Source organism: Chiloscyllium plagiosum, unplaced genomic scaffold (genome assembly GCF_037043375.1).
Source record: "Chiloscyllium plagiosum isolate Xiang-an unplaced genomic scaffold, Cpla_swu_hap1 HiC_scaffold_43, whole genome shotgun sequence".
In the NCBI taxonomy this organism is placed as follows: Eukaryota; Metazoa; Chordata; class Chondrichthyes; order Orectolobiformes; family Hemiscylliidae; genus Chiloscyllium; species Chiloscyllium plagiosum.
In genome coordinates this window covers 24,353,222-24,365,332 of record NW_028270181.1, presented here as the reverse complement: position 1 = coordinate 24,365,332, position 12,111 = coordinate 24,353,222, and the positions used below count along the sequence as shown (strand labels likewise).

General features: G+C 39.4%; 1 protein-coding gene across 2 annotated transcripts in view; it reads left to right on the top strand.

Moving 5' to 3' along the window:
* LOC122541788 (paladin-like) overlaps positions 1 to 12,111 on the top strand; it is a 246,748-nt gene that overhangs the window by 209,384 nt on the left and 25,253 nt on the right. The window lies entirely within an intron of this gene.

Below are 12,111 nucleotides of genomic sequence, written 5' to 3'. Positions count from 1 at the left end.
AACTTGTAACCATTCAATTTCTCTTCTCTTCCCTCACACTGGGTCTCTTTCCTTTTCAGATTCTCAAAACAGCTGTTTTCACAAAATGAACTAACATAGTTACTAACATTGAATCTCATTTGTAACACTTTACCCATTTCCTGCATTACCAATACAGTTTTCCAATCATCTAAAGGACTAATTCCTTTTTATATTTTGGTATCATCTTTAAATGATCTCTTCCAGGGAAATATGCAAGTTGTCTAAAAGCTTTAAATTAATTCATGGGATGTGGATGTGAGTGGCAAGGCCAGCAACTGTTATTTATCTATCCGTAATTACCCTTGAGAAGGATCTGGTGAATTCCTCCTTGAACTACTGAAGACCATTGTTTTAACATTACACTGATTGGATTTGCAAACTGTTGCATAAAAATTACATCTCCAAAAATACGAATCCCCATCAACCTTTTTGAGTCCATTCTTACTACTACTTACTATTTTTGGCTAAGAACTTAATTGCTACATATCTGGATAAAACCTATGAAATGTTATCTGCAATTGATGTGAACTTAACTGAGTCTCTCATAACCTATAATAGCTGGTGTCTTGTTTTGCAAATGGATATCACATTGGCTATAACCCAGCCTTTAGACACACAGCCACAGTCAATGTAGTCTTGAGATATAGATGGTAATGTTAACCCAGTTCTTTCAGGGACAAAAGATAGGATTGTTTGATTTGATAAGACATAAAATTTGGCAGTGTGTGGAATGGGCAGCCAATTTGATCATCTGTTTCCAGGCAAATTAGATGAAAAATAACTTGTACTTCCTAGAGGATGATACAACCTACCTCTTCAGGCCCTGGCTATTTGCCCCAATTAAGTTGCTTGCATTCTCAGTCATTTATCACAAAGTCACAGCTCTCAACTATATTATCATTCAGTTCCTCACCAACATTCCACCTTTTTAAAGCTGATGTAAAGTATTAATTAAAGATATTTTTGATCACTGTCTTCAAATTCAACTGTCTTTTCAGAATTTGTGATTTTTTAAAACTGATATATAATTGATTTTAGAATATTTATGTGGAACAGATTAAGATGTGTGTTCTTATAAAATTGTACATGCTGTTCACTATGGACATAAAATGGTAGACTCTTCTAATGAAAAGCAAACCCATCACTTTTCTTTGTAATTACAGGGGGAATCAATAGTTAAGAAATTGTATACTCAAAAAGTAATCTAATTTATTATTTCATTGGATGTGGATGTTGCTGTCAAGGTCAGCATTTGTTGCCCATTTCAAATTGCCCTTAAACTGAGTGGCTTACTAGACTACTCAAGAAGACAGTTATGGGAAAATCACATTGCTGCAGTCACATACAGGCCAGATTGGGTAAGGAAGGCAGGTTTCCTTCTCTAAAAGACATTAATGAATCAGTTTGGCTGGTTCACAACAGTCAGTGATAGTTATCATGGTCACCATTATGAAGACTAGCTTTCAAATGAGCTTATTAGTTGCAAATAAATTACAGCAGTTGAACATGGAATTTGAGCCCATGTCCTGAAAGCATTAGCCTAGGCCTCTTGATGACTAAATACAATGAGATTACTACAATGCTGCTGTCTTCCCAATACATTATGCATTGTAAAGCACAGTCCCAGAAATTTTCATTTCTGAAGTAAACCAGAATTCTTTCAATCTCTCACTGAAAGCAATTTAAGCCCTCAAATTCCAAAATCCAGCTAGAAATTTTTTTTAGGATTAGATTACTTACAGTGTGGAAACAGGCCCTTCGGCCCAACAAGTCCACACCGACCCGCCAAAGCGCAACCCACCCAGACCCATTTCCCCTACATTTATCCCTTCACCTAACACTACGGGCAATTTAGCATGGCCAATTCACCTAACCTGCACATTTTTGGACTGTGGGAGGAAACCGGAGCACCCGGAGGGAACCCACGCAGACACAGGGAGAATGTGCAAACTCCACACAGTCAGTTGCCTGAGGCAGGAATTGAACCTGGGTCTCTGGCACTGTGAGGCAGCAGTGCTAATCACTGTGCTGCCCACAATGTATAAAAGTGTTAGCATGGAACCGCATATCTCCAAAATTGTATCTTTACCATACTCTTTTTATATAAATTCCCAAATAACAAGCAGATCGACTTCATGTAAAAGCATGACCGAGACTGGAGTTTGCTCACCATTGTATAACTTTACTGGAACAATTTATGCAGCAAAAATCTGTATTTATATAGTTTAATTCAAACTACAGAAAAAGATCCCAAGTCACTTCAAGGTTGTGTTATTAGACAATGTTTGACACAGATCTGTGTGAGAGGAAAGCTGACAGAAAGCTTGGTTAACAATTAGACTTTAAGTAGCATCTGAAAGGAGGAAGGGAGTCAAGACAGTGGAGAGGTTTAAGTAAAGTGAATTCTAAAGCTAAAGGCACACTCAGCTGGAGATATAGCATCCAGTGCTAGGAAAAAAAGAATTAGGGATGCCTGATTTAAAGTTATTGCAAGGTCAAAAGGCTGGGGGGAAATACACAGCTAGGGTGGGGTGAGTGTAGAGAAAGACTTTAATTAATATGTGGATGAACCTCTGAAGTAGACTATGATGTGACTGTGACCAAACTAAAATCACAACACCAGGTTATAGTCCAACAGGTTTAATTGGAAGCATACTAGCTTTCGGAGCGTCGCTCCTTCATCAGGTGATAGTGGAGGACACAATCCTAAGGCACTATCACTAAGGTCCTCCACTATCACCTGATGAAGCAGCGGCACTCTGAAAGCTAGTGTGCTTCCAATTAAACCTGTTGGACTATAACCTGGTGTTGAGAGATTTTTAACTTTGTACACCCCAGTCCAACACCGGCATCTCCAAATCGTGACCAAAATAGGTATGCTAATAAGTAACACATTATTTTGGGATGATAGATATTTACTTATTTCTTTGGAGTAATTGGCATAAATCTCCAATTGCTATAACATTTATTGAAAAAAACTCTGCATAAACCAGAGTAATCTGGTAATGTGTGAAAGAATTGCTGATTAAATAACACTGTGTGAATCAACAATTTAATGAAGGGCGATTTTCTGACTTTATACCCGCCAGGAGGAAATGTTGCTTAAGTCCCACACAATTTTCCAATCATTAATGTAGCCTTGTGCATTAATTTTTAAAAGTTGGAAAATCCTAGTTGACTCTACCATGGATTCCCAGCAGGCACTCCTTGCAGGCAGAACGTCATGCTGGGAATGTGATTTCGCAAGACTATCCTTCATGGTGTTACATTTGAACTGATTGGTATTGGGATTCCAGCCAAATTTGGTGCTTCCTCCCAAGGATTAAATAATAGATTCAGTCGGTTTAGTTGATTTGAAAATGACGCTTGATTGTTCAACTTGTCTGCCATCAATCTTGAGAAGCAGCTTACTTTTTTCAAGGATAAATCAAACATAGAAATGTAACAGAGGTATCAGTAATGTCATACAATCAAAATGTCCCAATACATCTCAATTGCTTGTAGTGAGAATGGTAATCAGGAAAACAGGCTCTTACATAAGTATATAAGGAAACGTAGGGCTTGCTGTTGAGGTGCAATATGTTGCCTATAATCCCATAAAAGTGTCTACATTTCCCTACAGATAGGGGAATTCCAACTAAGTTAGACACCTAGTACCTCAATGCTCAGTTGCGAGTGGCCTAGATGAAGAAAAAGAAAACATATGGGAAATAGTGAGAAGCCGAAAGTCTGAGAATGAATAATCTAAAGTAATTAATTAATATTTATTAATATTCTCCAATGAAGAAAAGGTTCTAGTGTAATTTATGGGGTTAAAAATTGACAAATTCTCTGAATCTGACAACGTACAGAGAGAGCTGCAGATAAAGTAGACATAATAGATCGAACATCCCAGACCAGTCATACATATGGATTAAAAGTCGAAATGGAACTTTTTGAGGAGGCTGCCTACTTTTATTTTAGTCAGTTTAGTTTATACAATTTATCAGACAATGTGGAGAGGTAATGTCTGAATCACAAAACACTATCATAACATATAAAATAGGAGAAAGTAGTAGACCATTTGGCCCTTAAATGCTGTTTTACTCGTGGCTGATCTGTTTGTGTTTCAAATTCCATATTCCCATCTATCCTTATGACCTTTATTCTCCTGCCTAACAAGGATCTCTTAAGAAATATGTTAAGTGTTCAATGACCTCCACAATCTTCTGTCTTCAAGGCACAATTCAGGACTGTAATAGAAGACTCTCCACTTGCCTGGATGAGTGCAACTTTCATAACACACGTGAGCTTAACTCCATGAAATTTTTAAAAATGCTCTGCTTATTATGTTTTTTATTCATTAATTGTTATCAAGAGGATAGCTGCAGTCTGTGGAGATCAGATAGCAGAAACACAGATACTGTACTCCACTTTTGAAGGAGAAAGAGTTGAGGAGTTTCTTTCTCACTGGAGGAGTTTCTTTATCACTGAGTCATAAAAGCAGTCCTGACACTTTCTGATCTTACAGGCCAGCAGTGGGTCACATTTGAGACTCATGGATCTCGTAATTACTGGTGAACGAGAATGAAATGAGGATACTCTTCAGTTTGAAGGAGGCAGAAAGTGGTCTATGCCCTAAAAGTGAACAAAGAAAAGCATTTTTTGGGATAATGCATTGAAAGTTCCCATTTTCTATTAAAGTGTCTTCTTGAGTGAGACTCATAGTGCCTATTCACCATGGGAAAGAGCAACTTTTCACACACAGTCTCCCACAGTTCTACTCATTTAACTATGTAACTGGCTGTTCAGTGCCTGTCTCGTGGAATCATCCAGCAGACAAAGTAAAAGTACTTGCCCCTGCCTGGATTTCTAGTGTCTGTGCTGCTGGCACCACAATTACAGCCCAACTGTATGCCACCTTGGATGTTGCAAGCCCTCACACTGTGTTTTACCGTTATCACTGAGGACATGGTCCAGAAAGCAATGTTTGTTCCCTGCTTTGTGAACAGAGATCTGGAAATGCTGGTGAATTGGAGAGTGGAGAAAGAAGGGATTCCCTTGTCCTGCACACTGCCAAAGGAGGCTGCACCACCTGACCAAGCTAACCTAGCCTCAAATTGCAGCCATGGTCAGTGTTGTTCCCAAGCGAGAAGGAATGGCCAACAGTACATAAAGGAACTCAAGGAAAATTCCACAATTTCCTCTCTGCTACCTCACATTTACAGAGTTACCACTCTGATACTGCACATGGCTCTCAGGCTGATAAACTATACCTCTCACTGTTCCATGCATTATGTTTCATCCACCTCACCCTCGCAAATTGCTTCCTTCCCTCAGTGCTTCCTACTCAATTATTAGGAATACCTCACCTCCGTTCCTGTTCCTGCAAGACCACAAGTGGCTTTCCCATCTATTCCCATCATACTGAAACCTTCCCTTTGTCTCACTGCAAGAAAGATTGGCTCACCCACCGGATTGATGTTGCCACAGCATCTGACAACTACCTGTAATTCCTAGGCTGGTCACATTTGATCTACAAGACCGACTATAGCCATAACCCAAGACTGCAAGGATACTAATCCCATGATTCTGGTCTGGCTGAGTGTCTGAGTAACTGCAACCGGATTGGAATCTGGTCAGTGCTTTGACTGATTGTGACAGTATCCATAGAATGAAGGACTACTCCACTTTGACTTCAGGCTTGGCCATTTGCCTGAAGCACTTGTGTGTTTGCTGTGTAAGTTGCTGCAGGCATAATGTTGACATTGTCTGGTGCCATGCAGCCATATGTGCACTCCCTTGATTTTGGTATTGACAAGTCTCTACCGCTGATCTTGAAAAGCAATGCAAGCCAAAGAGGCTGATAACCTCCAAGTGAACACAAAATGAATGAGTACCAAAGAAGCAAGCTAAAAGACAATGTATATTCTGTGTGGATACATTAGATATGTGTGTGTCTGCAAACAAAGCTACCTGGCAGAAACATGCAAGTCATAGATGTAACTGAACTCCAAAATGAAGTGTTCAAGGGTTGAAGTTACACTGATATATTAGCATCCTACTTTCATAACTAATAATTTGATTATCCTTTCAGTGAGAGAGTCAGTTTGAGAACAAGGCATGCTGTTGTGGTAAAGTTGGTATTTTGCTGCTGTCAACATTTGTAGACAAAGGGTCAAAGAGGTTGTCCCTGCAGGCTCCATGCACACCAATGTTAAAGGAGCCATAGCATGATGGTTGCAACCAGCATTTGGCTAGCAGCAACTGCCAGGAATTCACTCTAATTTACATGTTGGGAATTTGCAGCATTCATATTTTTAGGAGAAGAAATTTGTAAGTGACATAGGAATGAGGCGAATTGGGCTAATAATGAAATGCAAATGCACGGGAATAGGTAGTCACTGCATAGTTGCCAGGTTTTGAAGCTTATGGGGAAAATCGGAAACATTTTTCTTGTTGTCAAGATTCTGATTTTTCTCATTCATGCCATATTTTCCTAACTTTCTCATCATTGTACATATCATACCAAGGAGGGGGAGATTCTGCTTGATGTATGTTATTCATATTATTCTCAGTAGCTTTTTGTTGCTAATTTCTATTGTTTTAACTTACATTTTACAAAACCAGATACTTCAGGATTATATTGCTCTGATCTTAATTTATTAGATGATTTATAAATTATCTATGATATTTTTAGATACTGTAATCCAAGGTAGATGTTCCTATTTATTCACATGGTTTTAGACGTTCAACATCCACAGTTCTAAATGTTATTTTATATTCCCATTCATTCCAATAAATGGTGAAAGGTTAAAAAAATGAACTATGTAAGATATCTTCCCAAATTCTCACAAGACTTGACGTTCCTACATATCTAAGTATGAAGGAGAATTTAAGTACATAACAAACAATGATCTTTTAAGATTTCAATCCTATTTTCCCATTCCTCCACCATAGAATCTATTGTACTTGTTTACACCTCTGAACAACAGAATGGTTTTAAATCTTTTGACTGCTGTGTTATGGGTCTGGCATGTTTCTATTACACCACTTTGCTAAATGCATCATGACTTGGCTTGTTCCATGGCAATACTGGCACGTTTTCACTTTACATTCCCCCAGAAGGTTACCCAGTCTGATAAAATCATTTCAACATCAGCTTTATACATGGATTGCTTTTTCAAACTGTGAAATTAACTAGTGATTGGAAAAGAAAACAGGGAAAAATGCACAGTTCTATGACTACATTGGCTTTGAGACAGCTTCACTGAAAGAATAATCAAATTATTGGTTTTAAGTATTTTAAATTTGTGAGTTGTGAATGGAAGCTAATATCAATTTTGTACTTCACTGCATTGTATCAGTCTCTCTAACAAAGTATCCGTTGTATTCAGTGTAAGGTAAATTCATCTTAACTTGCACCAGCTACAATGGTGGGATTGGAAGCAGTGTCTCCAGAGTGTTGGGCCACATCTCTTAATAACTAGTCTAATGCTTTGCCACTATTTCACTCTCTCTAAGAGAGTCACCTCCTAAAATAACATTTTTTAAAAAATCAATCCGAATGCAAGGAAATAAAAACATCTACAAAAGCCTATACATTTGTGTTACTCAAGGTAACTGATCAGAGCACAGTGAAACTATTTTATATGTCCCTTGTATGTCTCAGTAATCATACTGAGGATGCATTTTTCCCCTTCAATACCAGAAATTATGAAGGATCTTTGAGAACCATCAAGAAAATAAAAACAGTTTAAGGCTGGCAGCCTCAAAAGTATAGAGCTGAAAAAATATTTATACTGCCCAACTTGAATTATGAGATTTTATCCTAATTTGCAGTTTGTTCTCCTATCTGTGTGCTTTCTTGAGAGACAGGAAAATGATTCAAGGTGACCTAACCACTATCTAATAGAAATTGGCAATAATGAAGACTGATTATTTGTGCGATCTTTGCTGGCTTTCCTAACACACGGATATGTTTTGAAAGATGCATTTAGAAAGATGGAGATGGAAAAAGGCACTTCTACAATAGAAGCAAAATGACATTTAGAATTTAGATTTAGAAATTGAGAGCAAGTCTTCACTGCCTATTTTAAATAAATGTTTGTATTAAAGTATTGAGCTCACTCTGAGGAGGTAAAGTTACGTTTCAAAATAAATCATCCTTTTTGCAAACATTATAGTAAACAGGAAGAGTTATAATAGAAATATTTCAGTAGTTTTCAAAATGAGGTTATTAGTGCAAGCTAACCATTCACTGGATACGAACATAGAATACCAGAATACTTGGGTGTCAGGGATGCAGGAAATTCTAATGCTGCCCCACACAAGGAACCTTTTATCCTCTGGAATGAGAATGAATCTTTAAGGAAATTCAGTACTTTTGGTGTTTAGAATATCAATAATTTCAGTAGTACCCATGAAGCGGCTGGAAAATGGGAAGCCTTCAGAAATTAGATAACGAGAATCCAGAGAAAGTATATTCCTGTCAGGGTGAAAGGAAAGGCTGGTAGGTATAGGGAATGTTGGATGACAAAAAAAATTGAGGGTTTGGCTAAAAGGAAGCAAGCATATGTAAGGTATAGACAGGATAGATCAAGTGAATCCTTAGAGTATAAAGGCAGTAGGAGTATACTAAAGAGGGAAATCAGGAGGGCAAAAAAGGGGTCATGAGATAGCTTTGGCAAATAGAATAAGGAGAATCCAAAGAGTTTTTATAAATGTGTTAAGGACGAACGGGTAACGAGAGAGAAAATAGGGCCCCTTAAAGATCAGCAAGGCAACCTTTGTGTGGAGCCACAGAAAATGGGGGAAATACTAAACTAGTATTTTGCATCAGTATTTACTGTGGAAAAGGATATGGAAGATATAGACTGTAGGGAAATAGATGGTGACACCTTGCAAAATGTCCATATTACAGAGGAGGAAGTGCTGGATGTCTTGAAACGCATCAAGGCAGATAAATCCCCAGGACCTGATCAGGTGTACCCTAGAATTCTGTGGAAAGCTAGAGAAGTGATTGCTGGGCCTCTTGCGGAGATATTTGTATCATCGATAGTCACAGGTGAGGTGCCGGAAGATTGGAAGTTGGCTAACGTGGTGCCACTGTTTAAGAAGGGAGGTAAAGACAAGCCAGGAAACTATAGACCAGTGAGCCTGACGTCGGTGGTGGGCAAGTTATTGGAGGGAATTCTGAGGGACAGGATATTTGGAAAGGCAAGGACTGATTAGGGATAGTCAAAATGGCTTTGTGCGTGGGAAATCATGTCTCACAAACTTAATTGAGTTTTTTTGAGGAAGTAACAAAGAGGAGTGATGAGGGCAGAACGGTAGATGTGATCTATATGGACTTCAGTAAGGCGTTTGACAAGGTTCCCCATGGGAGACTGATTAGCAAGGTTAGATCTCATGGAATACAGGGAGAACTAGCCGTTTGGTTACAGAACTGGCTCAAAGGTAGAAGACAGAGAGGGTGGTAGTGGAGGCCTGTGACCAGTGGAGTGCCACAAGGATCGGTGCTGGGTCCTCTACTTTTTGTCATTTACATAAATGATTTGGATGCGAGCATAAGAGGTACACAGTTAGTAAGCTTGCAGATATAACCAAAATTGGCAGTGTAGTGGACAGCGAAGAGGGTTACCTCAAATTACAACAGGATCTGGACCAGACAGAGCAATGGGCTGAGAAGTGGCAGATGGAGTTTAATTCAGATAAATGCGAGGTGCTGCATTTTGGGAAAGTAAATCTTAGCAGGACTTATACACTTAATGGTAAGGTCCTATGGAGTGTTGCTGAACAAAGATCTTGGAGTGCAGGTTCATAGCTCCTTGAAAGTGGAGTCGCAGGTAGATAGGATAGTGAAGGCGGCGTTTGGTATGCTTTCCTTTATTGGTCAGAGTATTGAGTACAGGAGTTCGGAGGTCATGTTGCAGCTGTACAGGACATTGGTTAGGCCACTGTTGGAATACTGCGTGCAATTCTGGTCTCCTTCCTATTGGAAAGATGTTGTGAAACTTGAAAGGGTTCAGAAAAGATTTACAAGGATGTTGCCAGGGTTGGAGGATTTGAGCTATTGGGAGAGGCTGAACAGCCTGGGGCTGTTTTTCCTGGAGCGTCGGAGGCTGAGGGGTGACCTTAGAGGTTTACAAAATTATGAGGGGCATGGATTGGATAAATAGACAAAGTCTTTTCCCTGGGGCCAGGGAGTCCAGAACTAGAAGGCATAGGTTTAGGGTGAGAGGGGAAAGATATAAAAGAGACCTTAGGGGCAACTTTTTCACTCAGAGGGTGGTACGTTTATGGAATGAGTTGCCAGAGGATGTGGGGGAGGCTGATAAATGTTGCAACATTTAAGAGGCATTTGGATGGGTATATGAATAGGAAGGGTTTGGAGGGATATGGGCCAGGTGCTGGCAGTTGGGACTAGTTTGGGTTGGGATGGATGGGTTGGATCGAAATGTCTGTTTCCATGCTGTACATCTCTATGACTAAATGGAAGAAGTGAATGATGTCGTACTCTTGGGCCAGGCATAATCTGACTTGGCAAGTCAATGCTTCCTCCAATAAATACATTATTTTCTGTGGGTATTTCTATCATTGTTTTGTCCCCCTCTCTGCTCTTGATCCCCAATACTCACCTCTGTCATGATCACTGGCCAGCCAGGCTCCTCATTGAGAGCAAGCCTCTCCAGCCACCCACAATGGTTGAAGTGGTGGAAGGATAGACATTTAAGGGCCTCAGTTGGTTCATAGTTGTATGATCCACCTGATGCCATCCAGCTGCATGTAAAATAGTAGAAGGGGCTAGTGGACTGATGGTAGGCAAAGCACAAATGGCATGATGCCCTAAGGTATAGAACCCTGTCTATTTTCCCACCTACAGGTGGATAATAAAATTCAACAGCTTTGTCTTTAACATTTTGGTAAGTGTAGTGGCAATGTCACTGGACTAGTAATGCAGAGTCCCAGACTTACGATCTGGGGACAGAAGTTCAAAGCTGATGTTCAATTTAAATTCAAATCAATAAATCTAAATATAGAATTGAATGCTAGTATCATGTTATGGTGACCATAACAACTATCATTGATGGACATAAAAACCCACCAGGTCCCTCCAGGAAGAATCTTGGCCATCCTTATCTGGTCTGGTTTACATACGACTACAGACCCACAGCAGTGTGGTTGGCTCTTAACTGCCCTCTGAAATGATTACCAGTTCAAAGGCATTTAGATAGGGGCAACAAATGCTGGCCTGACCATTGAAATTCACATGCAATGAAAAAATATAAAACACACAAACATACAAAATAGTAGGAGGAAGTAGGCCATCTGGCCCCTTGTGACTGCTCTGCTAATCAATAAGTTCAAGGTTGATGTGATTGTGTTTCAAGTTCCACATTCCCATCTCCCGCACCCCAGTAACTCTCGATTTCCTTGCCTATCAAGAATCTATCCATCTCTTTTTAAAAAATATTCAGTGATCTGCCTACATTGCCTCCTAAGGCAGAGACTTTCAAAGTTGCACAACCATCTGAAAGAAGGAGATTCTCTTCATCTCTGAAATAAAGACAAGTAGTGCTGGTACTTCTTGTAACTGGTAACTCAGCAGTTCTAGTACCATCTGTGGAGAGGGAAACAGAATTAATCTCTCTTTCAGACTCAAAAATTTAACTTATTTTCACTATTCACATTGCTGCAGATCTAGAGTTTCTCCAGCATTTTGATTTAATCCTTTTACTTTTAATTCCTCTACTAATAAAGAATAGCATTCATAGCACTTCACGATTCCACACTAACCTTTTGTGAATCATGCATCAGAATATCTAAATCCCTTGCATTTTAAAATTCCATAGTCATTCTCCATTTACCAGATTTCTGGCTACTTACTCAACCTATTCAAATCCATCTACAACTTTGTCTTCTTCACAACATATTTTCTAACTGCATTGGAGTCCTCTGTGAACTTAGCAACCATGTCTTTACTCTCCTCATTGAAATAAACTGTAAAAAGTGGAGGCCCAAGCACAGACCCTGATTGAATTCAATGGTGTTTTCTACCCCCCATTCTAGATTAGTGGTGCTGGAAGAGCACAGCAGTTCAGGCAGCAT